This window comes from Lissotriton vulgaris, chromosome 1_1 (genome assembly GCF_964263255.1).
Source record: "Lissotriton vulgaris chromosome 1_1, aLisVul1.2, whole genome shotgun sequence".
Taxonomy (NCBI): domain Eukaryota; kingdom Metazoa; phylum Chordata; class Amphibia; order Caudata; family Salamandridae; genus Lissotriton; species Lissotriton vulgaris.
The window spans coordinates 200,268,429-200,294,465 of record NC_141685.1 but is presented as its reverse complement, the minus strand read 5'-3'; the positions used below and the strand labels follow the sequence as shown (position 1 = coordinate 200,294,465).

General features: G+C 49.0%; 46 non-coding genes across 46 annotated transcripts; 31 read left to right on the top strand and 15 right to left on the bottom strand.

The window, feature by feature from the left end:
- Positions 1 to 706: 706 nt before the first annotated feature.
- On the top strand, positions 707 to 780 carry TRNAN-GUU (transfer RNA asparagine (anticodon GUU)). The gene has a single exon. It is a non-coding gene; the product is annotated as a tRNA-Asn (tRNA).
- Positions 781 to 1,009: 229 nt separating this feature from the next.
- Positions 1,010 to 1,081, top strand: TRNAW-CCA (transfer RNA tryptophan (anticodon CCA)). The gene has a single exon. It is a non-coding gene; the product is annotated as a tRNA-Trp (tRNA).
- Positions 1,082 to 1,152: 71 nt separating this feature from the next.
- TRNAG-GCC (transfer RNA glycine (anticodon GCC)) lies at positions 1,153 to 1,223 on the bottom strand. The gene has a single exon. It is a non-coding gene; the product is annotated as a tRNA-Gly (tRNA).
- A 1,161-nt stretch (positions 1,224 to 2,384) lies between these two features.
- Positions 2,385 to 2,458, top strand: TRNAN-GUU (transfer RNA asparagine (anticodon GUU)). Its single transcript has one exon. It is a non-coding gene; the product is annotated as a tRNA-Asn (tRNA).
- Positions 2,459 to 2,687: 229 nt separating this feature from the next.
- TRNAW-CCA (transfer RNA tryptophan (anticodon CCA)) lies at positions 2,688 to 2,759 on the top strand. Its single transcript has one exon. It is a non-coding gene; the product is annotated as a tRNA-Trp (tRNA).
- Positions 2,760 to 2,830: 71 nt separating this feature from the next.
- On the bottom strand, positions 2,831 to 2,901 carry TRNAG-GCC (transfer RNA glycine (anticodon GCC)). Its single transcript has one exon. It is a non-coding gene; the product is annotated as a tRNA-Gly (tRNA).
- A 1,161-nt stretch (positions 2,902 to 4,062) lies between these two features.
- TRNAN-GUU (transfer RNA asparagine (anticodon GUU)) lies at positions 4,063 to 4,136 on the top strand. The gene has a single exon. It is a non-coding gene; the product is annotated as a tRNA-Asn (tRNA).
- A 236-nt stretch (positions 4,137 to 4,372) lies between these two features.
- On the top strand, positions 4,373 to 4,444 carry TRNAW-CCA (transfer RNA tryptophan (anticodon CCA)). The gene has a single exon. It is a non-coding gene; the product is annotated as a tRNA-Trp (tRNA).
- Positions 4,445 to 4,515: 71 nt separating this feature from the next.
- TRNAG-GCC (transfer RNA glycine (anticodon GCC)) lies at positions 4,516 to 4,586 on the bottom strand. Its single transcript has one exon. It is a non-coding gene; the product is annotated as a tRNA-Gly (tRNA).
- A 1,092-nt stretch (positions 4,587 to 5,678) lies between these two features.
- TRNAN-GUU (transfer RNA asparagine (anticodon GUU)) lies at positions 5,679 to 5,752 on the top strand. Its single transcript has one exon. It is a non-coding gene; the product is annotated as a tRNA-Asn (tRNA).
- Positions 5,753 to 5,988: 236 nt separating this feature from the next.
- Positions 5,989 to 6,060, top strand: TRNAR-CCU (transfer RNA arginine (anticodon CCU)). Its single transcript has one exon. It is a non-coding gene; the product is annotated as a tRNA-Arg (tRNA).
- A 71-nt stretch (positions 6,061 to 6,131) lies between these two features.
- TRNAG-GCC (transfer RNA glycine (anticodon GCC)) lies at positions 6,132 to 6,202 on the bottom strand. Its single transcript has one exon. It is a non-coding gene; the product is annotated as a tRNA-Gly (tRNA).
- A 1,161-nt stretch (positions 6,203 to 7,363) lies between these two features.
- On the top strand, positions 7,364 to 7,437 carry TRNAN-GUU (transfer RNA asparagine (anticodon GUU)). Its single transcript has one exon. It is a non-coding gene; the product is annotated as a tRNA-Asn (tRNA).
- A 236-nt stretch (positions 7,438 to 7,673) lies between these two features.
- On the top strand, positions 7,674 to 7,745 carry TRNAW-CCA (transfer RNA tryptophan (anticodon CCA)). The gene has a single exon. It is a non-coding gene; the product is annotated as a tRNA-Trp (tRNA).
- A 71-nt stretch (positions 7,746 to 7,816) lies between these two features.
- Positions 7,817 to 7,887, bottom strand: TRNAG-GCC (transfer RNA glycine (anticodon GCC)). The gene has a single exon. It is a non-coding gene; the product is annotated as a tRNA-Gly (tRNA).
- A 1,161-nt stretch (positions 7,888 to 9,048) lies between these two features.
- Positions 9,049 to 9,122, top strand: TRNAN-GUU (transfer RNA asparagine (anticodon GUU)). Its single transcript has one exon. It is a non-coding gene; the product is annotated as a tRNA-Asn (tRNA).
- Positions 9,123 to 9,358: 236 nt separating this feature from the next.
- Positions 9,359 to 9,430, top strand: TRNAW-CCA (transfer RNA tryptophan (anticodon CCA)). Its single transcript has one exon. It is a non-coding gene; the product is annotated as a tRNA-Trp (tRNA).
- A 71-nt stretch (positions 9,431 to 9,501) lies between these two features.
- Positions 9,502 to 9,572, bottom strand: TRNAG-GCC (transfer RNA glycine (anticodon GCC)). The gene has a single exon. It is a non-coding gene; the product is annotated as a tRNA-Gly (tRNA).
- A 1,092-nt stretch (positions 9,573 to 10,664) lies between these two features.
- TRNAN-GUU (transfer RNA asparagine (anticodon GUU)) lies at positions 10,665 to 10,738 on the top strand. The gene has a single exon. It is a non-coding gene; the product is annotated as a tRNA-Asn (tRNA).
- A 236-nt stretch (positions 10,739 to 10,974) lies between these two features.
- TRNAR-CCU (transfer RNA arginine (anticodon CCU)) lies at positions 10,975 to 11,046 on the top strand. Its single transcript has one exon. It is a non-coding gene; the product is annotated as a tRNA-Arg (tRNA).
- A 71-nt stretch (positions 11,047 to 11,117) lies between these two features.
- Positions 11,118 to 11,188, bottom strand: TRNAG-GCC (transfer RNA glycine (anticodon GCC)). Its single transcript has one exon. It is a non-coding gene; the product is annotated as a tRNA-Gly (tRNA).
- Positions 11,189 to 12,356: 1,168 nt separating this feature from the next.
- Positions 12,357 to 12,430, top strand: TRNAN-GUU (transfer RNA asparagine (anticodon GUU)). Its single transcript has one exon. It is a non-coding gene; the product is annotated as a tRNA-Asn (tRNA).
- Positions 12,431 to 12,659: 229 nt separating this feature from the next.
- Positions 12,660 to 12,731, top strand: TRNAW-CCA (transfer RNA tryptophan (anticodon CCA)). Its single transcript has one exon. It is a non-coding gene; the product is annotated as a tRNA-Trp (tRNA).
- A 71-nt stretch (positions 12,732 to 12,802) lies between these two features.
- Positions 12,803 to 12,873, bottom strand: TRNAG-GCC (transfer RNA glycine (anticodon GCC)). Its single transcript has one exon. It is a non-coding gene; the product is annotated as a tRNA-Gly (tRNA).
- A 1,161-nt stretch (positions 12,874 to 14,034) lies between these two features.
- On the top strand, positions 14,035 to 14,108 carry TRNAN-GUU (transfer RNA asparagine (anticodon GUU)). The gene has a single exon. It is a non-coding gene; the product is annotated as a tRNA-Asn (tRNA).
- A 229-nt stretch (positions 14,109 to 14,337) lies between these two features.
- On the top strand, positions 14,338 to 14,409 carry TRNAW-CCA (transfer RNA tryptophan (anticodon CCA)). Its single transcript has one exon. It is a non-coding gene; the product is annotated as a tRNA-Trp (tRNA).
- A 71-nt stretch (positions 14,410 to 14,480) lies between these two features.
- TRNAG-GCC (transfer RNA glycine (anticodon GCC)) lies at positions 14,481 to 14,551 on the bottom strand. Its single transcript has one exon. It is a non-coding gene; the product is annotated as a tRNA-Gly (tRNA).
- Positions 14,552 to 15,712: 1,161 nt separating this feature from the next.
- TRNAN-GUU (transfer RNA asparagine (anticodon GUU)) lies at positions 15,713 to 15,786 on the top strand. Its single transcript has one exon. It is a non-coding gene; the product is annotated as a tRNA-Asn (tRNA).
- Positions 15,787 to 16,022: 236 nt separating this feature from the next.
- On the top strand, positions 16,023 to 16,094 carry TRNAW-CCA (transfer RNA tryptophan (anticodon CCA)). Its single transcript has one exon. It is a non-coding gene; the product is annotated as a tRNA-Trp (tRNA).
- Positions 16,095 to 16,165: 71 nt separating this feature from the next.
- TRNAG-UCC (transfer RNA glycine (anticodon UCC)) lies at positions 16,166 to 16,236 on the bottom strand. Its single transcript has one exon. It is a non-coding gene; the product is annotated as a tRNA-Gly (tRNA).
- A 1,142-nt stretch (positions 16,237 to 17,378) lies between these two features.
- Positions 17,379 to 17,452, top strand: TRNAN-GUU (transfer RNA asparagine (anticodon GUU)). Its single transcript has one exon. It is a non-coding gene; the product is annotated as a tRNA-Asn (tRNA).
- Positions 17,453 to 17,688: 236 nt separating this feature from the next.
- Positions 17,689 to 17,760, top strand: TRNAW-CCA (transfer RNA tryptophan (anticodon CCA)). Its single transcript has one exon. It is a non-coding gene; the product is annotated as a tRNA-Trp (tRNA).
- A 71-nt stretch (positions 17,761 to 17,831) lies between these two features.
- Positions 17,832 to 17,902, bottom strand: TRNAG-GCC (transfer RNA glycine (anticodon GCC)). The gene has a single exon. It is a non-coding gene; the product is annotated as a tRNA-Gly (tRNA).
- Positions 17,903 to 19,047: 1,145 nt separating this feature from the next.
- On the top strand, positions 19,048 to 19,121 carry TRNAN-GUU (transfer RNA asparagine (anticodon GUU)). The gene has a single exon. It is a non-coding gene; the product is annotated as a tRNA-Asn (tRNA).
- A 236-nt stretch (positions 19,122 to 19,357) lies between these two features.
- TRNAW-CCA (transfer RNA tryptophan (anticodon CCA)) lies at positions 19,358 to 19,429 on the top strand. The gene has a single exon. It is a non-coding gene; the product is annotated as a tRNA-Trp (tRNA).
- A 71-nt stretch (positions 19,430 to 19,500) lies between these two features.
- On the bottom strand, positions 19,501 to 19,571 carry TRNAG-GCC (transfer RNA glycine (anticodon GCC)). Its single transcript has one exon. It is a non-coding gene; the product is annotated as a tRNA-Gly (tRNA).
- Positions 19,572 to 20,716: 1,145 nt separating this feature from the next.
- On the top strand, positions 20,717 to 20,790 carry TRNAN-GUU (transfer RNA asparagine (anticodon GUU)). Its single transcript has one exon. It is a non-coding gene; the product is annotated as a tRNA-Asn (tRNA).
- Positions 20,791 to 21,026: 236 nt separating this feature from the next.
- Positions 21,027 to 21,098, top strand: TRNAW-CCA (transfer RNA tryptophan (anticodon CCA)). The gene has a single exon. It is a non-coding gene; the product is annotated as a tRNA-Trp (tRNA).
- A 71-nt stretch (positions 21,099 to 21,169) lies between these two features.
- On the bottom strand, positions 21,170 to 21,240 carry TRNAG-GCC (transfer RNA glycine (anticodon GCC)). The gene has a single exon. It is a non-coding gene; the product is annotated as a tRNA-Gly (tRNA).
- Positions 21,241 to 22,385: 1,145 nt separating this feature from the next.
- TRNAN-GUU (transfer RNA asparagine (anticodon GUU)) lies at positions 22,386 to 22,459 on the top strand. The gene has a single exon. It is a non-coding gene; the product is annotated as a tRNA-Asn (tRNA).
- Positions 22,460 to 22,695: 236 nt separating this feature from the next.
- On the top strand, positions 22,696 to 22,767 carry TRNAW-CCA (transfer RNA tryptophan (anticodon CCA)). The gene has a single exon. It is a non-coding gene; the product is annotated as a tRNA-Trp (tRNA).
- A 71-nt stretch (positions 22,768 to 22,838) lies between these two features.
- On the bottom strand, positions 22,839 to 22,909 carry TRNAG-GCC (transfer RNA glycine (anticodon GCC)). The gene has a single exon. It is a non-coding gene; the product is annotated as a tRNA-Gly (tRNA).
- A 1,161-nt stretch (positions 22,910 to 24,070) lies between these two features.
- Positions 24,071 to 24,144, top strand: TRNAN-GUU (transfer RNA asparagine (anticodon GUU)). The gene has a single exon. It is a non-coding gene; the product is annotated as a tRNA-Asn (tRNA).
- Positions 24,145 to 24,380: 236 nt separating this feature from the next.
- TRNAW-CCA (transfer RNA tryptophan (anticodon CCA)) lies at positions 24,381 to 24,452 on the top strand. Its single transcript has one exon. It is a non-coding gene; the product is annotated as a tRNA-Trp (tRNA).
- Positions 24,453 to 24,523: 71 nt separating this feature from the next.
- Positions 24,524 to 24,594, bottom strand: TRNAG-GCC (transfer RNA glycine (anticodon GCC)). The gene has a single exon. It is a non-coding gene; the product is annotated as a tRNA-Gly (tRNA).
- A 1,161-nt stretch (positions 24,595 to 25,755) lies between these two features.
- On the top strand, positions 25,756 to 25,829 carry TRNAN-GUU (transfer RNA asparagine (anticodon GUU)). Its single transcript has one exon. It is a non-coding gene; the product is annotated as a tRNA-Asn (tRNA).
- Positions 25,830 to 26,037: the final 208 nt, after the last annotated feature.

The window sequence follows — 26,037 nt, the reverse complement described above, 5'->3', positions numbered from 1 at the left end:
GTTGGGCTTAGATCACTGGAGCCTCTGGAGATCAAGAACTCCGGAAGCCTAGGGTCAGGCCTATTGCAGAGGCATCTTGTGCCTGGCCATTCCGGGATTGTTGTGTTTCAGGGCCTAGCCATCAATACTCCTGGGATTTCTTTCCATGAGAACCCTCATGTCCCTGTCCTCCCACAAGCCCGAGCTTTTATGTAAAATAAAGTGTGCTCTGTGGGCCTTCCCCTATGTGCTCTCTGCCTAATCTCTTTCTCCCAAGCTGAGCTCTGCAGGTAAATGTATCTATCTGACTGAGGGGCTAGGGAGGGCCTTTCCCAGCAGTCTTACAAGCCAAGAGTTCAGAGAAAGCACCTGCTCTGGGAAGGAGACTCTGCTCACAGAGAAGACAAGTCCAACATAACACAGTGAAGATGGGATGGGCAAGACACACGCCTCACGGGCTGGTAGCACGCAAACAGAGGAGCAGGGAGCTACGCTAAGCAGGCAAAGAGAAAAGTCATGTATGAGTCTCATGCACTGTGACCGGTAGTAATACTGGCTCTAACACCATTAGACAGTAGTCTACACATCATAAATTACAACAGTAACAAGACACTAAGCAAATGACAAATGCTGTATGGCATAAAGACGCCTTATATAATACAAGCTCCAAGCAGGCGCACACATGTCAAGACATATATTGAGTCTCAGGAAATGTATACAGTCAATACTCTCTGTGGCGCAATCGGTTAGCGCGTTCGGCTGTTAACCGAAAGGTTGGTGGTTCAAGCCCACCCAGGGACGTTGCCTTTTGTCTGCATGAAACACAGATTTGCTCTTTCCTGCGTGCGATCCTTTCCCTGAATAGTTCAATCCTCAGCGTTCTCACTGCACCTGCAGTCAATTTCAATAATTAGGATAGAAAACAAAAGGCCAAGCCCTGTAATACAACCGTAGGCATATAAGCAGAGGAAAATAAGTCAAAATGGCCTACAGCATTTGTTCATCTGGCATCGAAGGCTGCAAGTGTAAGGACCTCGTGGCGCAACGGTAGCGCGTCTGACTCCAGATCAGAAGGTTGCGTGTTCAAATCACGTCGGGGTCACTGCTTACCATTTTATTCCCCACTGAGTTCATATATATCATTTCGAAAACAAAGTCAAAAGAAAGCAACCTTGCATTGGCCGGGAATCGAACCCGGGCCTCCCACGTGGCAGGCGAGAATTCTACCACTGAACCACCAATGCTTCACATGGTGTGTTCATAGGCAGAGCTCTGTCCAAGACAGTGGTCAGGTTCACACACTTAAATTGTACACATATGAACAAAGTGTGCGCAGCAGACATGATAACGCCAACGTTTCACATGATGATGGCAAGAATCAGATGCAGGAGACTATAAGTAATAATGTCTTTGCATTTGCTGAGGTCACTGGCTTGGTACTAGAGTTGTGGTTATCAGGGCATGATGGCAGGCTGCTCCTGACAGAAGTGGCTCACAGAATGCACCCGCCAGATCACCAGCACTATTGTGTTTGAGATCATGTCACTGAACTCTCCTCCTGGAAAATCCTTCCCACTGGCTTTGCCAGATTCTGTGTCCTCCCCAAAATGCTGGGGTGAAACGGGCAGAGTTCTGCGCCCTGCGCCCCTTTACGCGTCCCTAACGCCATCCCAACGCGCCCTGGTCGGGCACAGCCCTGGTCGGGCTTAGATCACTGGAGCCTCTGGAGATCAAGAACTCCGGAAGCCTAGGGTCAGGCCTATTGCAGAGGCATCTTGTGCCTGGCCATTCCGGGATTATTGTGTTTCAGGGCCTAGCCATCAATACTCCGGGGATTTCTTTCCAGGAGAACCCTCATGTCCCTGTCCTCCCACAAGCCCGAGCTTTTATGTAAAATAAAGTGTACTCTGTGGGCCTTCCCCTATGTGCTCTCTGCCTAATCTCTTTCTCCCAAGCTGAGCTCTGCAGGTAAATGTATCTATCTGACTGAGGGGCTAGGGAGGGCCTTTCCCAGCAGTCTTACAAGCCAAGAGTTCAGAGAAAGCACCTGCTCTGGGAAGGAGACTCTGCTCACAGAGAAGACAAGTCCAACATAACACAGTGAAGATGGGATGGGCAAGACACACGCCTCACGGGCTGGTAGCACGCAAACAGAGGAGCAGGGAGCTACGCTAAGCAGGCAAAGAGAAAAGTCATGTATGAGTCTCATGCACTGTGACCGGTAGTAATACTGGCTCTAACACCATTAGACAGTAGTCTACACATCATAAATTACAACAGTAACAAGACACTAAGCAAATGACAAATGCTGTATGGCATAAAGACGCCTTATATAATACAAGCTCCAAGCAGGCGCACACATGTCAAGACATATATTGAGTCTCAGGAAATGTATACAGTCAATACTCTCTGTGGCGCAATCGGTTAGCGCGTTCGGCTGTTAACCGAAAGGTTGGTGGTTCAAGCCCACCCAGGGACGTTGCCTTTTGTCTGCATGAAACACAGATTTGCTCTTTCCTGCGTGCGATCCTTTCCCTGAATAGTTCAATCCTCAGCGTTCTCACTGCACCTGCAGTCAATTTCAATAATTAGGATAGAAAACAAAAGGCCAAGCCCTGTAATACAACCGTAGGCATATAAGCAGAGGAAAATAAGTCAAAATGGCCCACAGCATTTGTTCATCTGGCATCGAAGGCTGCAAGTGTAAGGACCTCGTGGCGCAACGGTAGCGCGTCTGACTCCAGATCAGAAGGTTGCGTGTTCAAATAACGTCGGGGTCACTGCTTACCATTTTATTCCCCACTGAGTTCATATATATCATTTCGAAAACAAAGTCAAAAGAAAGCAACCTTGCATTGGCCGGGAATCGAACCCGGGCCTCCCGCGTGGCAGGCGAGAATTCTACCACTGAACCACCAATGCTTCACCTGGTGTGTTCACAGCAAGAGCTCTGTCCAAGACAGTGGTCAGGTTCACACACTTAAATTGTACACATATGAACAAAGTGTGCGCAGCAGACATGATAACGCCAACGTTTCACATGATGATGGCAAGAATCAGATGCAGGAGACTATAAGTAATAATGTCTTTGCATTTGCTGAGGTCACTGGCTTGGTACTAGAGTTGTGGTTATCAGGGCATGATGGCAGGCTGCTCCTGACAGAAGTGGCTCACAGAATGCACCCGCCAGATCACCAGCACTATTGTGTTTCAGATCATGTCACTGAACTCTCCTCCTGGAAAATCCTTCCCACTGGCTTTGCCAGATTCTGTGTCCTCCCCAAAATGCTGGGGTGAAACGGGCAGAGTTCTGCGCCCTGCGCCCCTTTACGCGTCCCTAGCGCCATCCCAACGCGCCCTGGTCGGGCACAGCCCTGGTCGGGCTTAGATCACTGGAGCCTCTGGAGATCAAGAACTCCGGAAGCCTAGGGTCAGGCCTATTGCAGAGGCATCTTGTGCCTGGCCATTCCGGGATTGTTGTGTTTCAGGGCCTAGCCATCAATACTCCTGGGATTTCTTTCCATGAGAACCCTCATGTCCCTGTCCTCCCACAAGCCCGAGCTTTTATGTAAAATAAAGTGTGCTCTGTGGGCCTTCCCCTATGTGCTCTCTGCCTAATCTCTTTCTCCCAAGCTGAGCTCTGCAGGTAAATGTATCTATCTGACTGAGGGGCTAGGGAGGGCCTTTCCCAGCAGTCTTACAAGCCAAGAGTTCAGAGAAAGCACCTGCTCTGGGAAGGAGACTCTGCTCACAGAGAAGACAAGTCCAACATAACACAGTGAAGATGGGATGGGCAAGACACACGCCTCACGGGCTGGTAGCACGCAAACAGAGGAGCAGGGAGCTACGCTAAGCAGGCAAAGAGAAAAGTCATGTATGAGTCTCATGCACTGTGACCGGTAGTAATACTGGCTCTAACACCATTAGACAGTAGTCTACACATCATAAATTACAACAGTAACAAGACACTAAGCAAATGACAAATGCTGTATGGCATAAAGACGCCTTATATAATACAAGCTCCAGGCAGGCGCACACATGTCAAGACATATATTGAGTCTCAGGAAATGTATACAGTCAATAGTCTCTGTGGCACAATCGGTTAGCGCGTTCGGCTGTTAGCCGAAAGGTTGGTGGTTCAAGCCCACCCAGGGACGTAGCCTTTTGTCTGCATGAAACACAGATACGTACCTTTGCTCTTTCCTGCGTGCGATCCTTTCCCTGAATAGTTCAATCCTCAGCGTTCTCACTGCACCTGCAGTCAATTTCAATAATTAGGATAGAAAACAAAAGGCCAAGCCCTGTAATACAACCGTAGGCATATAAGCAGAGGAAAATAAGTCAAAAGGCCCACAGCATTTGATCATCTGGCATCGAAGGCTGCAAGTGTAAGGACCTCGTGGCGCAACGGTAGCGCGTCTGACTCCAGATCAGAAGGTTGCGTGCTCAAATCACGTCGGGGTCACTGCTTACCATTTTATTCCCCACTGAGTTCATATATATCATATCGAAAACAAAGTCAAAAGAAAGCAACCTTGCATTGGCCGGGAATCGAACCCGGGCCTCCCGCGTGGCAGGCGAGAATTCTACCACTGAACCACCAATGCTTCACATGGTGTGTTCACAGCAAGAGCTCTGTCCAAGACAGTGGTCAGGTTCACACACTTAAATTGTACACATATGAACAAAGTGTGCGCAGCAGACATGATAACGCCAACGTTTCACATGATGATGGCAAGAATCAGATGCAGGAGACTATAAGTAATAATGTCTTTGCATTTGCTGAGGTCACTGGCTTGGTACTAGAGTTGTGGTTATCAGGGCATGATGGCAGGCTGCTCCTGACAGAAGTGGCTCACAGAATGCACCCGCCAGATCACCAGCACTATTGTGTTTCAGATCATGTCACTGAACTCTCCGCCTGGAAAATCCTTCCCACTGGCTTTGCCAGATTCTGTGTCCTCCCCAAAATGCTGGGGTGAAACGGGCAGAGTTCTGCGCCCTGCGCCCCTTTACGCGTCCCTAACGCCATCCCAACGCGCCCTGGTCAGGCCTATTGCAGAGGCATCTTGTGCCTGGCCATTCCGGGATTGTTGTGTTTCAGGGCCTAGCCATCAATACTCCTGGGATTTCTTTCCATGAGAACCCTCATGTCCCTGTCCTCCCACAAGCCCGAGCTTTTATGTAAAATAAAGTGTGCTCTGTGGGCCTTCCCCTATGTGCTCTCTGCCTAATCTCTTTCTCCCAAGCTGAGCTCTGCAGGTAAATGTATCTATCTGACTGAGGGGCTAGGGAGGGCCTTTCCCAGCAGTCTTACAAGCCAAGAGTTCAGAGAAAGCACCTGCTCTGGGAAGGAGACTCTGCTCACAGAGAAGACAAGTCCAACATAACACAGTGAAGATGGGATGGGCAAGACACACGCCTCACGGGCTGGTAGCACGCAAACAGAGGAGCAGGGAGCTACGCTAAGCAGGCAAAGAGAAAAGTCATGTATGAGTCTCATGCACTGTGACCGGTAGTAATACTGGCTCTAACACCATTAGATAGTAGTCTACACATCATAAATTACAACAGTAACAAGACACTAAGCAAATGACAAATGCTGTATGGCATAAAGACGCCTTATATAATACAAGCTCCAGGCAGGCGCACACATGTCAAGACATATATTGAGTCTCAGGAAATGTATACAGTCAATAGTCTCTGTGGCGCAATCGGTTAGCGCGTTCGGCTGTTAACCGAAAGGTTGGTGGTTCAAGCCCACCCAGGGACGTAGCCTTTTGTCTGCATGAAACACAGATACGTACCTTTGCTCTTTCCTGCGTGCGATCCTTTCCCTGAATAGTTCAATCCTCAGCGTTCTCACTGCACCTGCAGTCAATTTCAATAATTAGGATAGAAAACAAAAGGCCAAGCCCTGTAATACAACCGTAGGCATATAAGCAGAGGAAAATAAGCCAAAAGGCCCACAGCATTTGTTCATCTGGCATCGAAGGCTGCAAGTGTAAGGACCTCGTGGCGCAACGGTAGCGCGTCTGACTCCTGATCAGAAGGTTGCGTGTTCAAATCACGTCGGGGTCACTGCTTACCATTTTATTCCCCACTGAGTTCATATATATCATTTCGAAAACAAAGTCAAAAGAAAGCAACCTTGCATTGGCCGGGAATAGAACCCGGGCCTCCCGCGTGGCAGGCGAGAATTCTACCACTGAACCACCAATGCTTCACATGGTGTGTTCACAGCAAGAGCTCTGTCCAAGACAGTGGTCAGGTTCACACACTTAAATTGTACACATATGAACAAAGTGTGCGCAGCAGACATGATAACGCCAACGTTTCACATGATGATGGCAAGAATCAGATGCAGGAGACTATAAGTAATAATGTCTTTGCATTTGCTGAGGTCACTGGCTTGGTACTAGAGTTGTGGTTATCAGGGCATGATGGCAGGCTGCTCCTGACAGAAGTGGCTCACAGAATGCACCCGCCAGATCACCAGCACTATTGTGTTTCAGATCATGTCACTGAACTCTCCTCCTGGAAAATCCTTCCCACTGGCTTTGCCAGATTCTGTGTCCTCCCCAAAATGCTGGGGTGAAACGGGCAGAGTTCTGCGCCCTGCGCCCCTTTACGCGTCCCTAGCGCCATCCCAACGCGCCCTGGTCGGGCACAGCCCTGGTCGGGCTTAGATCACTGGAGCCTCTGGAGATCAAGAACTCCGGAAGCCTAGGGTCAGGCCTATTGCAGAGGCATCTTGTGCCTGGCCATTCCGGGATTGTTGTGTTTCAGGGCCTAGCCATCAATACTCCTGGGATTTCTTTCCATGAGAACCCTCATGTCCCTGTCCTCCCACAAGCCCGAGCTTTTATGTAAAATAAAGTGTGCTCTGTGGGCCTTCCCCTATGTGCTCTCTGCCTAATCTCTTTCTCCCAAGCTGAGCTCTGCAGGTAAATGTATCTATCTGACTGAGGGGCTAGGGAGGGCCTTTCCCAGCAGTCTTACAAGCCAAGAGTTCAGAGAAAGCACCTGCTCTGGGAAGGAGACTCTGCTCACAGAGAAGACAAGTCCAACATAACACAGTGAAGATGGGATGGGCAAGACACACGCCTCACGGGCTGGTAGCACGCAAACAGAGGAGCAGGGAGCTACGCTAAGCAGGCAAAGAGAAAAGTCATGTATGAGTCTCATGCACTGTGACCGGTAGTAATACTGGCTCTAACACCATTAGACAGTAGTCTACACATCATAAATTACAACAGTAACAAGACACTAAGCAAATGACAAATGCTGTATGGCATAAAGACGCCTTATATAATACAAGCTCCAGGCAGGCGCACACATGTCAAGACATATATTGAGTCTCAGGAAATGTATACAGTCAATAGTCTCTGTGGCACAATCGGTTAGCGCGTTCGGCTGTTAGCCGAAAGGTTGGTGGTTCAAGCCCACCCACGGACGTAGCCTTTTGTCTGCATGAAACACAGATACGTACCTTTGCTCTTTCCTGCGTGCGATCCTTTCCCTGAATAGTTCAATCCTCAGCGTTCTCACTGCACCTGCAGTCAATTTCAATAATTAGGATAGAAAACAAAAGGCCAAGCCCTGTAATACAACCGTAGGCATATAAGCAGAGGAAAATAAGTCAAAAGGCCCACAGCATTTGTTCATCTGGCATCGAAGGCTGCAAGTGTAAGGACCTCGTGGCGCAACGGTAGCGCGTCTGACTCCAGATCAGAAGGTTGCGTGTTCAAATCACGTCGGGGTCACTGCTTACCATTTTATTCCCCACTGAGTTCATATATATCATTTCGAAAACAAAGTCAAAAGAAAGAAACCTTGCATTGGCCGGGAATCGAACCCGGGCCTCCCGCGTGGCAGGCGAGAATTCTACCACTGAACCACCAATGCTTCACATGGTGTGTTCACAGCAAGAGCTCTGTCCAAGACAGTGGTCAGGTTCACACACTTAAATTGTACACATATGAACAAAGTGTGCGCAGCAGACATGATAACGCCAACGTTTCACATGATGATGGCAAGAATCAGATGCAGGAGACTATAAGTAATAATGTCTTTGCATTTGCTGAGGTCACTGGCTTGGTACTAGAGTTGTGGTTATCAGGGCATGATGGCAGGCTGCTCCTGACAGAAGTGGCTCACAGAATGCACCCGCCAGATCACCAGCACTATTATGTTTCAGATCATGTCACTGAACTCTCCTCCTGGAAAATCCTTCCCACTGGCTTTGCCAGATTCTGTGTCCTCCCCAAAATGCTGGGGTGAAACGGGCAGAGTTCTGCGCCCTGCGCCCCTTTACGCGTCCCTAACGCCATCCCAACGCGCCCTGGTCGGGCACAGCCCTGGTCGGGCTTAGATCACTGGAGCCTCTGGAGATCAAGAACTCCGGAAGCCTAGGGTCAGGCCTATTGCAGAGGCATCTTGTGCCTGTCCATTCCGGGATTATTGTGTTTCAGGGCCTAGCCATCAATACTCCTGGGATTTCTTTCCAGGAGAACCCTCATGTCCCTGTCCTCCCACAAGCCCGAGCTTTTATGTAAAATAAAGTGTGCTCTGTGGGCCTTCCCCTATGTGCTCTCTGCTTAATCTCTTTCTCCCAAGCTGAGCTCTGCAGGTAAATGTATCTATCTGACTGAGGGGCTAGGGAGGGCCTTTCCCAGCAGTCTTACAAGCCAAGAGTTCAGAGAAAGCACCTGCTCTGGGAAGGAGACTCTGCTCACAGAGAAGACAAGTCCAACATAACACAGTGAAGATGGGATGGGCAAGACACACGCCTCACGGGCTGGTAGCACGCAAACAGAGGAGCAGGGAGCTACGCTAAGCAGGCAAAGAGAAAAGTCATGTATGAGTCTCATGCACTGTGACCGGTAGTAATACTGGCTCTAACACCATTAGACAGTAGTCTACACATCATAAATTACAACAGTAACAAGACACTAAGCAAATGACAAATGCTGTATGGCATAAAGACGCCTTATATAATACAAGCTCCAGGCAGGCGCACACATGTCAAGACATATATTGAGTCTCAGGAAATGTATACAGTCAATAGTCTCTGTGGCGCAATCGGTTAGCGCGTTCGGCTGTTAACCAAAAGGTTGGTGGTTCAAGCCCACCCAGGGACGTAGCCTTTTGTCTGCATGAAACACAGATACGTACCTTTGCTCTTTCCTGCGTGCGATCCTTTCCCTGAATAGTTCAATCCTCAGCGTTCTCACTGCACCTGCAGTCAATTTCAATAATTAGGATAGAAAACAAAAGGCCAAGCCCTGTAATACAACCGTAGGCATATAAGCAGAGGAAAATAAGTCAAAAGGCCCACAGCATTTGTTCATCTGGCATCGAAGGCTGCAAGTGTAAGGACCTCGTGGCGCAACGGTAGCGCGTCTGACTCCAGATCAGAAGGTTGCGTGTTCAAATCACGTCGGGGTCACTGCTTACCATTTTATTCCCCACTGAGTTCATATATATCATTTCGAAAACGAAGTCAAAAGAAAGCAACCTTGCATTGGCCGGGAATAGAACCCGGGCCTCCCGCGTGGCAGGCGAGAATTCTACCACTGAACCACCAATGCTTCACATGGTGTGTTCACAGCAAGAGCTCTGCCCAAGACAGTGGTCAGGTTCACACACTTAAATTGTACACATATGAACAAAGTGTGCGCAGCAGACATGATAACGCCAACGTTTCACATGATGATGGCAAGAATCAGATGCAGGAGACTATAAGTAATAATGTCTTTGCATTTGCTGAGGTCACTGGCTTGGTACTAGAGTTGTGGTTATCAGGGCATGATGGCAGGCTGCTCCTGACAGAAGTGGCTCACAGAATGCACCCACCAGATCACCAGCACTATTGTGTTTCAGATCATGTCACTGAACTCTCCTCCTGGAAAATCCTTCCCACTGGCTTTGCCAGATTCTGTGTCCTCCCCAAAATGCTGGGGTGAAACGGGCAGAGTTCTGCGCCCTGCGCCCCTTTACGCGTCCCTAACGCCATCCCAACGCGCCCTGGTCAGGCCTATTGCAGAGGCATCTTGTGCCTGGCCATTCCGGGATTGTTGTGTTTCAGGGCCTAGCCATCAATACTCCTGGGATTTCTTTCCATGAGAACCCTCATGTCCCTGTCCTCCCACAAGCCCGAGCTTTTATGTAAAATAAAGTGTGCTCTGTGGGCCTTCCCCTATGTGCTCTCTGCCTAATCTCTTTCTCCCAAGCTGAGCTCTGCAGGTAAATGTATCTATCTGACAGAGGGGCTAGGGAGGGCCTTTCCCAGCAGTCTTACAAGCCAAGAGTTCAGAGAAAGCACCTGCTCTGGGAAGGAGACTCTGCTCACAGAGAAGACAAGTCCAACATAACACAGTGAAGATGGGATGGGCAAGACACACGCCTCACGGGCTGGTAGCACGCAAACAGAGGAGCAGGGAGCTACGCTAAGCAGGCAAAGAGAAAAGTCATGTATGAGTCTCATGCACTGTGACCGGTAGTAATACTGGCTCTAACACCATTAGACAGTAGTCTACACATCATAAATTACAACAGTAACAAGGCACTAAGCAAATGACAAATGCTGTATGGCATAAAGACGCCTTATATAATACAAGCTCCAGGCAGGCGCACACATGTCAAGACATATATTGAGTCTCAGGAAATGTATACAGTCAATAGTCTCTGTGGCGCAATCGGTTAGCGCGTTCAGCTGTTAACCGAAAGGTTGGTGGTTCAAGCCCACCCAGGGACGTAGCCTTTTGTCTGCATGAAACACAGATACGTACCTTTGCTCTTTCCTGCGTGCGATCCTTTCCCTGAATAGTTCAATCCTCAGCGTTCTCACTGCACCTGCAGTCAATTTCAATAATTAGGATAGAAAACAAAAGGCCAAGCCCTGTAATACAACCGTAGGCATATAAGCAGAGGAAAATAAGTCAAAAGGCCCACAGCATTTGTTCATCTGGCATCGAAGGCTGCAAGTGTAAGGACCTCGTGGCGCAACGGTAGCGCGTCTGACTCCTGATCAGAAGGTTGCGTGTTCAAATCACGTCGGGGTCACTGCTTACCATTTTATTCCCCACTGAGTTCATATATATCATTTCGAAAACAAAGTCAAAAGAAAGCAACCTTGCATTGGCCGGGAATAGAACCCGGGCCTCCCGCGTGGCAGGCGAGAATTCTACCACTGAACCACCAATGCTTCACATGGTGTGTTCACAGCAAGAGCTCTGTCCAAGACAGTGGTCAGGTTCACACACTTAAATTGTACACATATGAACAAAGTGTGCGCAGCAGACATGATAACGCCAACGTTTCACATGATGATGGCAAGAATCATATGCAGGAGACTATAAGTAATAATGTCTTTGCATTTGCTGAGGTCACTGGCTTGGTACTAGAGTTGTGGTTATCAGGGCATGATGGCAGGCTGCTCCTGACAGAAGTGGCTCACAGAATGCACCCGCCAGATCACCAGCACTATTGTGTTTCAGATCATGTCACTGAACTCTCCTCCTGGAAAATCCTTCCCACTGGCTTTGCCAGATTCTGTGTCCTCCCCAAAATGCTGGGGTGAAACGGGCAGAGTTCTGCACCCTGCGCCCCTTTACGCGTCCCTAACGCCATCCCAACGCGCCCTGGTCGGGCACAGCCCTGGTCGGGCTTAGATCACTGGAGCCTCTGGAGATCAAGAACTCCGGAAGCCTAGGGTCAGGCCTATTGCAGAGGCATCTTGTGCCTGGCCATTCCGGGATTGTTGTGTTTCAGGGCCTAGCCATCAATACTCCTGGGATTTCTTTCCATGAGAACCCTCATGTCCCTGTCCTCCCACAAGCCCGAGCTTTTATGTAAAATAAAGTGTGCTCAGTGGGCCTTCCCCTATGTGCTCTCTGCCTAATCTCTTTCTCCCAAGCTGAGCTCTGCAGGTAAATGTATCTATCTGACTGAGGGGCTAGGGAGGGCCTTTCCCAGCAGTCTTACAAGCCAAGAGTTCAGAGAAAGCACCTGCTCTGGGAAGGAGACTCTGCTCACAGAGAAGACAAGTCCAACATAACACAGTGAAGATGGGATGGGCAAGACACACGCCTCACGGGCTGGTAGCACGCAAACAGAGGAGCAGGGAGCTACGCTAAGCAGGCAAAGAGAAAAGTCATGTATGAGTCTCATGCACTGTGACCGGTAGTAATACTGGCTCTAACACCATTAGACAGTAGTCTACACATCATAAATTACAACAGTAACAAGACACTAAGCAAATGACAAATGCTGTATGGCATAAAGACGCCTTATATAATACAAGCTCCAAGCAGGCGCACGCCGCACACATGTCAAGACATATATTGAGTCTCAGGAAATGTATACAGTCAATACTCTCTGTGGCGCAATCGGTTAGCGCGTTCGGCTGTTAACCGAAAGGTTGGTGGTTCAAGCCCACCCAGGGACGTTGCCTTTTGTCTGCATGAAACACAGATTTGCTCTTTCCTGCGTGCGATCCTTTCCCTGAATAGTTCAATCCTCAGCGTTCTCACTGCACCTGCAGTCAATTTCAATAATTAGGATAGAAAACAAAAGGCCAAGCCCTGTAATACAACCGTAGGCATATAAGCAGAGGAAAATAAGTCAAAATGGCCCACAGCATTTGTTCATCTGGCATCGAAGGCTGCAAGTGTAAGGACCTCGTGGCGCAACGGTAGCGCGTCTGACTCCAGATCAGAAGGTTGCGTGTTCAAATCACGTCGGGGTCACTGCTTACCATTTTATTCCCCACTGAGTTCATATATATCATTTCGAAAACAAAGTCAAAAGAAAGCAACCTTGCATTGGCCGGGAATCGAACCCGGGCCTCCCGCGTGGCAGGCGAGAATTCTACCACTGAACCACCAATGCTTCACATGGTGTGTTCATAGGCAGAGCTCTGTCCAAGACAGTGGTCAGGTTCACACACTTAAATTGTACACATATGAACAAAGTGTGCGCAGCAGACATGATAACGCCAACGTTTCACATGATGATGGCAAGAATCAGATGCAGGAGACTATAAGTAATAATGTCTTTGCATTTGCTGAGGTCACTGGCTTGGTACTAGAGTTGTGGTTATCAGGGCATGATGGCAGGCTGCTCCTGACAGAAGTGGCTCACAGAATGCACCCGCCAGATCACCAGCACTATTGTGTTTCAGATCATGTCACTGAACTCTCCTCCTGGAAAATCCTTCCCACTGGCTTTGCCAGATTCTGTGTCCTCCCCAAAATGCTGGGGTGAAACGGGCAGAGTTCTGCGCCCTGCGCCCCTTTACGCGTCCCTAACGCCATCCCAACGCGCCCTGGTCGGGCACAGCCCTGGTCGGGCTTAGATCACTGGAGCCTCTGGAGATCAAGAACTCCGGAAGCCTAGGGTCAGGCCTATTGCAGAGGCATCTTGTGCCTGGCCATTCCGGGATTATTGTGTTTCAGGGCCTAGCCATCAATACTCCTGGGATTTCTTTCCAGGAGAACCCTCATGTCCCTGTCCTCCCACAAGCCCGAGCTTTTATGTAAAATAAAGTGTACTCTGTGGGCCTTCCCCTATGTGCTCTCTGCCTAATCTCTTTCTCCCAAGCTGAGCTCTGCAGGTAAATGTATCTATCTGACTGAGGGGCTAGGGAGGGCCTTTCCCAGCAGTCTTACAAGCCAAGAGTTCAGAGAAAGCACCTGCTCTGGGAAGGAGACTCTGCTCACAGAGAAGACAAGTCCAACATAACACAGTGAAGATGGGATGGGCAAGACACACGCCTCACGGGCTGGTAGCACGCAAACAGAGGAGCAGGGAGCTACGCTAAGCAGGCAAAGAGAAAAGTCATGTATGAGTCTCATGCACTGTGACCGGTAGTAATACTGGCTCTAACACCATTAGACAGTAGTCTACACATCATAAATTACAACAGTAACAAGACACTAAGCAAATGACAAATGCTGTATGGCATAAAGACGCCTTATATAATACAAGCTCCAAGCAGGCGCACACATGTCAAGACATATATTGAGTCTCAGGAAATGTATACAGTCAATACTCTCTGTGGCGCAATCGGTTAGCGCGTTCGGCTGTTAACCGAAAGGTTGGTGGTTCAAGCCCACCCAGGGACGTTGCCTTTTGTCTGCATGAAACACAGATTTGCTCTTTCCTGCGTGCGATCCTTTCCCTGAATAGTTCAATCCTCAGCGTTCTCACTGCACCTGCAGTCAATTTCAATAATTAGGATAGAAAACAAAAGGCCAAGCCCTGTAATACAACCGTAGGCATATAAGCAGAGGAAAATAAGTCAAAATGGCCCACAGCATTTGTTCATCTGGCATCGAAGGCTGCAAGTGTAAGGACCTCGTGGCGCAACGGTAGCGCGTCTGACTCCAGATCAAAAGGTTGCGTGTTCAAATCACGTCGGGGTCACTGCTTACCATTTTATTCCCCACTGAGTTCATATATATCATTTCGAAAACAAAGTCAAAAGAAAGCAACCTTGCATTGGCCGGGAATCGAACCCGGGCCTCCCGCGTGGCAGGCGAGAATTCTACCACTGAACCACCAATGCTTCACATGGTGTGTTCATAGGCAGAGCTCTGTCCAAGACAGTGGTCAGGTTCACACACTTAAATTGTACACATATGAACAAAGTGTGCGCAGCAGACATGATAACGCCAACGTTTCACATGATGATGGCAAGAATCAGATGCAGGAGACTATAAGTAATAATGTCTTTGCATTTGCTGAGGTCACTGGCTTGGTACTAGAGTTGTGGTTATCAGGGCATGATGGCAGGCTGCTCCTGACAGAAGTGGCTCACAGAATGCACCCGCCAGATCACCAGCACTATTGTGTTTCAGATCATGTCACTGAACTCTCCTCCTGGAAAATCCTTCCCACTGGCTTTGCCAGATTCTGTGTCCTCCCCAAAATGCTGGGGTGAAACGGGCAGAGTTCTGCGCCCTGCGCCCCTTTACGCGTCCCTAACGCCATCCCAACGCGCCCTGGTCGGGCACAGCCCTGGTCGGGCTTAGATCACTGGAGCCTCTGGAGATCAAGAACTCCGGAAGCCTAGGGTCAGGCCTATTGCAGAGGCATCTTGTGCCTGGCCATTCCGGGATTATTGTGTTTCAGGGCCTAGCCATCAATACTCCTGGGATTTCTTTCCAGGAGAACCCTCATGTCCCTGTCCTCCCACAAGCCCGAGCTTTTATGTAAAATAAAGTGTACTCTGTGGGCCTTCCCCTATGTGCTCTCTGCCTAATCTCTTTCTCCCAAGCTGAGCTCTGCAGGTAAATGTATCTATCTGACTGAGGGGCTAGGGAGGGCCTTTCCCAGCAGTCTTACAAGCCAAGAGTTCAGAGAAAGCACCTGCTCTGGGAAGGAGACTCTGCTCACAGAGAAGACAAGTCCAACATAACACAGTGAAGATGGGATGGGCAAGACACACGCCTCACGGGCTGGTAGCACGCAAACAGAGGAGCAGGGAGCTACGCTAAGCAGGCAAAGAGAAAAGTCATGTATGAGTCTCATGCACTGTGACCGGTAGTAATACTGGCTCTAACACCATTAGACAGTAGTCTACACATCATAAATTACAACAGTAACAAGACACTAAGCAAATGACAAATGCTGTATGGCATAAAGACGCCTTATATAATACAAGCTCCAGGCAGGCGCACACATGTCAAGACATATATTGAGTCTCAGGAAATGTATACAGTCAATAGTCTCTGTGGCGCAATCGGTTAGCGCGTTCGGCTGTTAACCGAAAGGTTGGTGGTTCAAGCCCACCCAGGGACGTAGCCTTTTGTCTGCATGAAACACAGATACGTACCTTTGCTCTTTCCTGCGTGCGATCCTTTCCCTGAATAGTTCAATCCTCAGCGTTCTCACTGCACCTGCAGTCAATTTCAATAATTAGGATAGAAAACAAAAGGCCAAGCCCTGTAATACAACCGTAGGCATATAAGCAGAGGAAAATAAGTCAAAAGGCCCACAGCATTTGTTCATCTGGCATCGAAGGCTGCAAGTGTAAGGACCTCGTGGCGCAACGGTAGCGCGTCTGACTCCAGATCAGAAGGTTGCGTGTTCAAATCACGTCGGGGTCACTGCTTACCATTTTATTCCCCACTGAGTTCATATATATCATTTCGAAAACAAAGTCAAAAGAAAGAAACCTTGCATTGGCCGGGAATCGAACCCGGGCCTCCCGCGTGGAAGGCGAGAATTCTACCACTGAACCACCAATGCTTCACATGACTTCACAGCAAGAGCTCTGTCCAAGACAGTGGTCAGGTTCACACACTTAAATTGTACACATATGAACAAAGTGTGCGCAGCAGACATGATAACGCCAACGTTTCACATGATGATGGCAAGAATCAGATGCAGGAGACTATAAGTAATAATGTCTTTGCATTTGCTGAGGTCACTGGCTTGGTACTAGAGTTGTGGTTATCAGGGCATGATGGCAGGCTGCTCCTGACAGAAGTGGCTCACAGAATGCACCCGCCAGATCACCAGCACTATTGTGTTTCAGATCATGTCACTGAACTCTCCTCCTGGAAAATCCTTCCCACTGGCTTTGCCAGATTCTGTGTCCTCCCCAAAATGCTGGGGTGAAACGGGCAGAGTTCTGCGCCCTGCGCCCCTTTACGCGTCCCTAATGGCATCCCAACGCGCCCTGGTCGGGCTTAGATCACTGGAGCCTCTGGAGATCAAGAACTCCGGAAGCCTAGGGTCAGGCCTATTGCAGAGGCATCTTGTGCCTGGCCATTCCGGGATTGTTGTGTTTCAGGGCCTAGCCATCAATACTCCTGGGATTTCTTTCCAGGAGAACCCTCATGTCCCTGTCCTCCCACAAGCCCGAGCTTTTATGTAAAATAAAGTGTGCTCTGTGGGCCTTCCCCTATGTGCTCTCTGCCTAATCTCTTTCTCCCAAGCTGAGCTCTGCAGGTAAATGTATCTATCTGACTGAGGGGCTAGGGAGGGCCTTTCCCAGCAGTCTTACAAGCCAAGAGTTCAGAGAAAGCACCTGCTCTGGGAAGGAGACTCTGCTCACAGAGAAGACAAGTCCAACATAACACAGTGAAGATGGGATGGGCAAGACACACGCCTCACGGGCTGGTAGCACGCAAACAGAGGAGCAGGGAGCTACGCTAAGCAGGCAAAGAGAAAAGTCATGTATGAGTCTCATGCACTGTGACCGGTAGTAATACTGGCTCTAACACCATTAGACAGTAGTCTACACATCATAAATTACAACAGTAACAAGACACTAAGCAAATGACAAATGCTGTATGGCATAAAGACGCCTTATATAATACAAGCTCCAGGCAGGCGCACACATGTCAAGACATATATTGAGTCTCAGGAAATGTATACAGTCAATAGTCTCTGTGGCGCAATCGGTTAGCGCGTTCGGCTGTTAACCGAAAGGTTGGTGGTTCAAGCCCACCCAGGGACGTAGCCTTTTGTCTGCATGAAACACAGATACGTACCTTTGCTCTTTCCTGCGTGCGATCCTTTCCCTGAATAGTTCAATCCTCAGCGTTCTCACTGCACCTGCAGTCAATTTCAATAATTAGGATAGAAAACAAAAGGCCAAGCCCTGTAATACAACCGTAGGCATATAAGCAGAGGAAAATAAGTCAAAAGGCCCACAGCATTTGTTCATCTGGCATCGAAGGCTGCAAGTGTAAGGACCTCGTGGCGCAACGGTAGCGCGTCTGACTCCAGATCAGAAGGTTGCGTGTTCAAATCACGTCGGGGTCACTGCTTACCATTTTATTCCCCACTGAGTTCATATATATCATTTCGAAAACAAAGTCAAAAGAAAGCAACCTTGCATTGGCCGGGAATCGACCCCGGGCCTCCCGCGTGGCAGGCGAGAATTCTACCACTGAACCACCAATGCATCACATGGTGTGTTCACAGCAAGAGCTCTGTCCAAGACAGTGGTCAGGTTCACACACTTAAATTGTACACATATGAACAAAGTGTGCGCAGCAGACATGATAACGCCAACGTTTCACATGATGATGGCAAGAATCAGATGCAGGAGACTATAAGTAATAATGTCTTTGCATTTGCTGAGGTCACTGGCTTGGTACTAGAGTTGTGGTTATCAGGGCATGATGGCAGGCTGCTCCTGACAGAAGTGGCTCACAGAATGCACCCGCCAGATCACCAGCACTATTGTGTTTCAGATCATGTCACTGAACTCTCCTCCTGGAAAATCCTTCCCACTGGCTTTGCCAGATTCTGTGTCCTCCCCAAAATGCTGGGGTGAAACGGGCAGAGTTCTGCGCCCTGCGCCCCTTTACGCGTCCCTAATGCCATCCCAACGCGCCCTGGTCGGGCTTACATCACTGGAGCCTCTGGAGATCAAGAACTCCGGAAGCCTAGGGTCAGGCCTATTGCAGAGGCATCTTGTGCCTGGCCATTCCGGGATTGTTGTGTTTCAGGGCCTAGCCATCAATACTCCTGGGATTTCTTTCCATGAGAACCCTCATGTCCCTGTCCTCCCACAAGCCCGAGCTTTTATGTAAAATAAAGTGTGCTCTGTGGGCCTTCCCCTATGTGCTCTCTGCCTAATCTCTTTCTCCCAAGCTGAGCTCTGCAGGTAAATGTATCTATCTGACTGAGGGGCTAGGGAGGGCCTTTCCCAGCAGTCTTACAAGCCAAGAGTTCAGAGAAAGCACCTGCTCTGGGAAGGAGACTCTGCTCACAGAGAAGACAAGTCCAACATAACACAGTGAAGATGGGATGGGCAAGACACACGCCTCACGGGCTGGTAGCACGCAAACAGAGGAGCAGGGAGCTACGCTAAGCAGGCAAAGAGAAAAGTCATGTATGAGTCTCATGCACTGTGACCGGTAGTAATACTGGCTCTAACACCATTAGACAGTAGTCTACACATCATAAATTACAACAGTAACAAGACACTAAGCAAATGACAAATGCTGTATGGCATAAAGACGCCTTATATAATACAAGCTCCAGGCAGGCGCACACATGTCAAGACATATATTGAGTCTCAGGAAATGTATACAGTCAATAGTCTCTGTGGCGCAATCGGTTAGCGCGTTCGGCTGTTAACCGAAAGGTTGGTGGTTCAAGCCCACCCAGGGACGTAGCCTTTTGTCTGCATGAAACACAGATACGTACCTTTGCTCTTTCCTGCGTGCGATCCTTTCCCTGAATAGTTCAATCCTCAGCGTTCTCACTGCACCTGCAGTCAATTTCAATAATTAGGATAGAAAACAAAAGGCCAAGCCCTGTAATACAACCGTAGGCATATAAGCAGAGGAAAATAAGTCAAAAGGCCCACAGCATTTGTTCATCTGGCATCGAAGGCTGCAAGTGTAAGGACCTCGTGGCGCAACGGTAGCGCGTCTGACTCCAGATCAGAAGGTTGCGTGTTCAAATCACGTCGGGGTCACTGCTTACCATTTTATTCCCCACTGAGTTCATATATATCATTTCGAAAACAAAGTCAAAAGAAAGCAACCTTGCATTGGCCGGGAATCGAACCCGGGCCTCCCGTGTGGCAGGCGAGAATTCTACCACTGAACCACCAATGCTTCACATGGTGTGTTCACAGCAAGAGCTCTGTCCAAGACAGTGGTCAGGTTCACACACTTAAATTGTACACATATGAACAAAGTGTGCGCAGCAGACATGATAACGCCAACGTTTCACATGATGATGGCAAGAATCAGATGCAGGAGACTATAAGTAATAATGTCTTTGCATTTGCTGAGGTCACTGGCTTGGTACTAGAGTTGTGGTTATCAGGGCATGATGGCAGGCTGCTCCTGACAGAAGTGGCTCACAGAATGCACCCGCCAGATCACCAGCACTATTGTGTTTCAGATCATGTCACTGAACTCTCCTCCTGGAAAATCCTTCCCACTGGCTTTGCCAGATTCTGTGTTCTCCCCAAAATGCTGGGGTGAAACGGGCAGAGTTCTGCGCCCTGCGCCCCTTTACGCGTCCCTAATGCCATCCCAACACGCCCTGGTCGGGCTTAGATCACTGGAGCCTCTGGAGATCAAGAACTCCGGAAGCCTAGGGTCAGGCCTATTGCAGAGGCATCTTGTGCCTGGCCATTCCGGGATTGTTGTGTTTCAGGGCCTAGCCATCAATACTCCTGGGATTTCTTTCCAGGAGAACCCTCATGTCCCTGTCCTCCCACAAGCCCGAGCTTTTATGTAAAATAAAGTGTGCTCTGTGGGCCTTCCCCTATGTGCTCTCTGCCTAATCTCTTTCTCCCAAGCTGAGCTCTGCAGGTAAATGTATCTATCTGACTGAGGGGCTAGGGAGGGCCTTTCCCAGCAGTCTTACAAGCCAAGAGTTCAGAGAAAGCACCTGCTCTGGGAAGGAGACTCTGCTCACAGAGAAGACAAGTCCAACATAACACAGTGAAGATGGGATGGGCAAGACACACGCCTCACGGGCTGGTAGCACGCAAACAGAGGAGCAGGGAGCTACGCTAAGCAGGCAAAGAGAAAAGTCATGTATGAGTCTCATGCACTGTGACCGGTAGTAATACTGGCTCTAACACCATTAGACAGTAGTCTACACATCATAAATTACAACAGTAACAAGACACTAAGCAAATGACAAATGCTGTATGGCATAAAGACGCCTTATATAATACAAGCTCCAGGCAGGCGCACACATGTCAAGACATATATTGAGTCTCAGGAAATGTATACAGTCAATAGTCTCTGTGGCGCAATCGGTTAGCGCGTTCGGCTGTTAACCGAAAGGTTGGTGGTTCAAGCCCACCCAGGGACGTAGCCTTTTGTCTGCATGAAACACAGATACGTACCTTTGCTCTTTCCTGCGTGCGATCCTTTCCCTGAATAGTTCAATCCTCAGCGTTCTCACTGCACCTGCAGTCAATTTCAATAATTAGGATAGAAAACAAAAGGCCAAGCCCTGTAATACAACCGTAGGCATATAAGCAGAGGAAAATAAGTCAAAAGGCCCACAGCATTTGTTCATCTGGCATCGAAGGCTGCAAGTGTAAGGACCTCGTGGCGCAACGGTAGCGCGTCTGACTCCAGATCAGAAGGTTGCGTGTTCAAATCACGTCGGGGTCACTGCTTACCATTTTATTCCCCACTGAGTTCATATATATCATTTCGAAAACAAAGTCAAAAGAAAGCAACCTTGCATTGGCCGGGAATCGAACCCGGGCCTCCCGCGTGGCAGGCGAGAATTCTACCACTGAACCACCAATGCTTCACATGGTGTGTTCACAGCAAGAGCTCTGTCCAAGACAGTGGTCAGGTTCACACACTTAAATTGTACACATATGAACAAAGTGTGCGCAGCAGACATGATAACGCCAACGTTTCACATGATGATGGCAAGAATCAGATGCAGGAGACTATAAGTAATAATGTCTTTGCATTTGCTGAGGTCACTGGCTTGGTACTAGAGTTGTGGTTATCAGGGCATGATGGCAGGCTGCTCCTGACAGAAGTGGCTCACAGAATGCACCCGCCAGATCACCAGCACTATTGTGTTTCAGATCATGTCACTGAACTCTCCTCCTGGAAAATCCTTCCCACTGGCTTTGCCAGATTCTGTGTCCTCCCCAAAATGCTGGGGTGAAACGGGCAGAGTTCTGCGCCCTGCGCCCCTTTACGCGTCCCTAATGCCATCCCAACGCGCCCTGGTCGGGCTTAGATCACTGGAGCCTCTGGAGATCAAGAACTCCGGAAGCCTAGGGTCAGGCCTATTGCAGAGGCATCTTGTGCCTGGCCATTCCGGGATTGTTGTGTTTCAGGGCCTAGCCATCAATACTCCTGGGATTTCTTTCCAGGAGAACCCTCATGTCCCTGTCCTCCCACAAGCCCGAGCTTTTATGTAAAATAAAGTGTGCTCTGTGGGCCTTCCCCTATGTGCTCTCTGCCTAATCTCTTTCTCCCAAGCTGAGCTCTGCAGGTAAATGTATCTATCTGACTGAGGGGCTAGGGAGGGCCTTTCCCAGCAGTCTTACAAGCCAAGAGTTCAGAGAAAGCACCTGCTCTGGGAAGGAGACTCTGCTCACAGAGAAGACAAGTCCAACATAACACAGTGAAGATGGGATGGGCAAGACACACGCCTCACGGGCTGGTAGCACGCAAACAGAGGAGCAGGGAGCTACGCTAAGCAGGCAAAGAGAAAAGTCATGTATGAGTCTCATGCACTGTGACCTGTAGTAATACTGGCTCTAACACCATTAGACAGTAGTCTACACATCATAAATTACAACAGTAACAAGACACTAAGCAAATGACAAATGCTGTATGGCATAAAGACGCCTTATATAATACAAGCTCCAGGCAGGCGAACACATGTCAAGACATATATTGAGTCTCAGGAAATGTATACAGTCAATAGTCTCTGTGGCGCAATCGGTTAGCGCGTTCGGCTGTTAACCGAAAGGTTGGTGGTTCAAGCCCACCCAGGGACGTAGCCTTTTGTCTGCATGAAACACAGATACGTACCTTTGCTCTTTCCTGCGTGCGATCCTTTCCCTGAATAGTTCAATCCTCAGCGTTCTCACTGCACCTGCAGTCAATTTCAATAATTAGGATAGAAAACAAAAGGCCAAGCCCTGTAATACAACCGTAGGCATATAAGCAGAGGAAAATAAGTCAAAAGGCCCACAGCATTTGTTCATCTGGCATCGAAGGCTGCAAGTGTAAGGACCTCGTGGCGCAACGGTAGCGCGTCTGACTCCAGATCAGAAGGTTGCGTGTTCAAATCACGTCGGGGTCACTGCTTACCATTTTATTCCCCACTGAGTTCATATATATCATTTCGAAAACAAAGTCAAAAGAAAGCAACCTTGCATTGGCCGGGAATCGACCCCGGGCCTCCCGCGTGGCAGGCGAGAATTCTACCACTGAACCACCAATGCTTCACATGGTGTGTTCACAGCAAGAGCTCTGTCCAAAACAGTGGTCAGGTTCACACACTTAAATTGTACACATATGAACAAAGTGTGCGCAGCAGACATGATAACGCCAACGTTTCACATGATGATGGCAAGAATCAGATGCAGGAGACTATAAGTAATAATGTCTTTGCATTTGCTGAGGTCACTGGCTTGGTACTAGAGTTGTGGTTATCAGGGCATGATGGCAGGCTGCTCCTGACAGAAGTGGCTCACAGAATGCACCCGCCAGATCACCAGCACTATTGTGTTTCAGATCATGTCACTGAACTCTCCTCCTGGAAAATCCTTCCCACTGGCTTTGCCAGATTCTGTGTCCTCCCCAAAATGCTGGGGTGAAACGGGCAGAGTTCTGCGCCCTGCGCCCCTTTACGCGTCCCTAACGCCATCCCAACGCGCCCTGGTCGGGCACAGCCCTGGTCGGGCTTAGATCACTGGAGCCTCTGGAGATCAAGAACTCCGGAAGCCTAGGGTCAGGCCTATTGCAGAGGCATCTTGTGCCTGGCCATTCCGGGATTGTTGTGTTTCAGGGCCTAGCCATCAATACTCCTGGGATTTCTTTCCATGAGAACCCTCATGTCCCTGTCCTCCCACAAGCCCGAGCTTTTATGTAAAATAAAGTGTGCTCTGTGGGCCTTCCCCTATGTGCTCTCTGCCTAATCTCTTTCTACCAAGCTGAGCTCTGCAGGTAAATGTATCTATCTGACTGAGGGGCTAGGGAGGGCCTTTCCCAGCAGTCTTACAAGCCAAGAGTTCAGAGAAAGCACCTGCTCTGGGAAGGAGACTCTGCTCACAGAGAAGACAAGTCCAACATAACACAGTGAAGATGGGATGGGCAAGACACACGCCTCACGGGCTGGTAGCACGCAAACAGAGGAGCAGGGAGCTACGCTAAGCAGGCAAAGAGAAAAGTCATGTATGAGTCTCATGCACTGTGACCGGTAGTAATACTGGCTCTAACACCATTAGACAGTAGTCTACACATCATAAATTACAACAGTAACAAGACACTAAGCAAATGACAAATGCTGTATGGCATAAAGACGCCTTATATAATACAAGCTCCAGGCAGGCGCACACATGTCAAGACATATATTGAGTCTCAGGAAATGTATACAGTCAATAGTCTCTGTGGCGCAATCGGTTAGCGCGTTCGGCTGTTAACCGAAAGGTTGGTGGTTCAAGCCCACCCAGGGACGTAGCCTTTTGTCTGCATGAAACACAGATACGTACCTTTGCTCTTTCCTGCGTGCGATCCTTTCCCTGAATAGTTCAATCCTCAGCGTTCTCACTGCACCTGCAGTCAATTTCAATAATTAGGATAGAAAACAAAAGGCCAAGCCCTGTAATACAACCGTAGGCATATAAGCAGAGGAAAATAAGTCAAAAGGCCCACAGCATTTGTTCATCTGGCATCAAAGGCTGCAAGTGTAAGGACCTCGTGGCGCAACGGTAGCGCGTCTGACTCCAGATCAGAAGGTTGCGTGTTCAAATCACGTCGGGGTCACTGCTTACCATTTTATTCCCCACTGAGTTCATATATATCATTTCGAAAACAAAGTCAAAAGAAAGCAACCTTGCATTGGCCGGGAATCGAACCCGGGCCTCCCGCGTGGCAGGCGAGAATTCTACCACTGAACCACCAATGCTTCACATGGTGTGTTCACAGCAAGAGCTCTGTCCAAGACAGTGGTCAGGTTCACACACTTAAATTGTACACATATGAACAAAGTGTGCGCAGCAGACATGATAACGCCAACGTTTCACATGATGATGGCAAGAATCAGATGCAGGAGACTATAAGTAATAATGTCTTTGCATTTGCTGAGGTCACTGGCTTGGTACTAGAGTTGTGGTTATCAGGGCATGATGGCAGGCTGCTCCTGACAGAAGTGGCTCACAGAATGCACCCGCCATATCACCAGCACTATTGTGTTTCAGATCATGTCACTGAACTCTCCTCCTGGAAAATCCTTCCCACTGGCTTTGCCAGATTCTGTGTCCTCCCCAAAATGCTGGGGTGAAACGGGCAGAGTTCTGCGCCCTGCGCCCCTTTACGCGTCCCTAACGCCATCCCAACGCGCCCTGGTCGGGCACAGCCCTGGTCGGGCTTAGATCACTGGAGCCTCTGGAGATCAAGAACTCCGGAAGCCTAGGGTCAGGCCTATTGCAGAGGCATCTTGTGCCTGGCCATTCCGGGATTGTTGTGTTTCAGGGCCTAGCCATCAATACTCCTGGGATTTCTTTCCATGAGAACCCTCATGTCCCTGTCCTCCCACAAGCCCGAGCTTTTATGTAAAATAAAGTGTGCTCTGTGGGCCTTCCCCTATGTGCTCTCTGCCTAATCTCTTTCTCCCAAGCTGAGCTCTGCAGGTAAATGTATCTATCTGACTGAGGGGCTAGGGAGGGCCTTTCCCAGCAGTCTTACAAGCCAAGAGTTCAGAGAAAGCACCTGCTCTGGGAAGGAGACTCTGCTCACAGAGAAGACAAGTCCAACATAACACAGTGAAGATGGGATGGGCAAGACACACGCCTCACGGGCTGGTAGCACGCAAACAGAGGAGCAGGGAGCTACGCTAAGCAGGCAAAGAGAAAAGTCATGTATGAGTCTCATGCACTGTGACCGGTAGTAATACTGGCTCTAACACCATTAGACAGTAGTCTACACATCATAAATTACAACAGTAACAAGACACTAAGCAAATGACAAATGCTGTATGGCATAAAGACGCCTTATATAATAAAAGCTCCAGGCAGGCGCACACATGTCAAGACATATATTGAGTCTCAGGAAATGTATACAGTCAATAGTCTCTGTGGCGCAATCGGTTAGCGCGTTCGGCTGTTAACCGAAAGGTTGGTGGTTCAAGCCCACCCAGGGACGTAGCCTTTTGTCTGCATGAAACACAGATACGTACCTTTGCTCTTTCCTGCGTGCGATCCTTTCCCTGAATAGTTCAATCCTCAGCGTTCTCACTGCACCTGCAGTCAATTTCAATAATTAGGATAGAAAACAAAAGGCCAAGCCCTGTAATACAACCGTAGGCATATAAGCAGAGGAAAATAAGTCAAAAGGCCCACAGCATTTGATC